The sequence below is a fragment of the Mandrillus leucophaeus genome, unplaced genomic scaffold, assembly GCF_000951045.1.
Source record: "Mandrillus leucophaeus isolate KB7577 unplaced genomic scaffold, Mleu.le_1.0 Scaffold158, whole genome shotgun sequence".
In the NCBI taxonomy this organism is placed as follows: Eukaryota; Metazoa; Chordata; class Mammalia; order Primates; family Cercopithecidae; genus Mandrillus; species Mandrillus leucophaeus.
Genome location: NW_012101565.1, coordinates 1,962,833 through 1,964,149, shown reverse-complemented (window position 1 = coordinate 1,964,149; position 1,317 = coordinate 1,962,833).

Below are 1,317 nucleotides of genomic sequence, written 5' to 3'. Positions count from 1 at the left end.
ATCCCCCAGCTCTCACTGCAGCACCTGAGGCCTCCTGAGTGCTGGGGGCTGTTGTGGAAGCAGAGAAGGCTGTGGGCCATGGGGTCCCAGGGAAAGCAGCACCTGGCTCTCTGGATCTTCAGGCATTATCAGCTGAACGTTCCTGCAACCAGAAGCAGCTATGTAATTTGCAGGGCTCCATGCCAAATGAAAATGTGGAGCCCATTGTTAGAAAGTTGTTAAGTGGGGTGCAGTGGTGCATGCCTGTAGTCCCAGCTGCTCAGGAGGCTGAAGCAGTAGAATTGCTTGAACCTGGGAGGCGGAGGTTGTGGTGCGTTGAGATCGCGCCATTGCACTCCAGCCTGGGAAACACAGCGAGACTCCATCCCAAAATTACAGCAACAACAAAAACCCAAGTATGGGGCCTTTCTGAGCCTGGGGCCCTGTGTGACTGCCCAGGTTGCAGGCTCATGAAGCCAGTTCTGCCTGGAACCATGACTTAAGAGTCTCTGCTTGACCCCCAATCCCAAAGCTGCTCAAACTCGGGGCACACAGGCACCCTGAGCCATCGCTGGGGCAGGATGTGGGGGCCACCGAAGTGGCTTCAGGTAGTCCCTGGGAGCAATTGTTATTAACAGCACAAGTGCAGGGACCCCCACTCCCCAGAAGATGGGGCTCAAGGTGTCCTAGAGTGGCAGTAACAAACAGGTTTGAGTTGAGGGCTCCATTTCACTCAGGCAAAGTCCCTCTTCCCTGGAGCTGGTGGTCTAAGGGGGCCCCGAATGGAGAGTGTTTGGAGGGGCAGCGTCCCTCTGGCTGGAGAGCTTTGGGGGAAGGGCATCCCTGGCAGAGAGCACGCACAGCACAAGGGCGTGATACAGGACTGAGCTGGGTGTGCTGGAGAAGCTGCAAGGGGATTGGGCTAGTCAGAGTAGAGAGGATGAGGGAGAAGGAGGCCTGAGATGAGGTGGGAAGGGTGGGCGGTGTCCTTGGAGGCCATAGCTCAGAGCTTTAGTCCTGTGTGCCGTGGGAATCTGCTGGAGAGCTGTAAGCAGAGATGCACTAAGACCCAGGGAGGGAGTGGTGGGGAAAGGCCAGGAGGCTACAGGAATTGTGCAGGGAGGAAAGGGAGCGGGAGGGGCAGAGGAGAGCAGAGAGGAGCAAGGATCACAGGCAGTTCTGAGCTCCGGGCTCCCATTGATGGGATTTGCTGCTGGGCGGGAAGTGGGTTGGGAAGAAAAGGGACTCAGGGGAGTCCAGGGTGTCTGGCCTGGGCACTGGGGCTGGAGGCCATGGGGAGAGGGGTTGGCAGCCAGGAGTTCTGAGTTAGACAAGGCC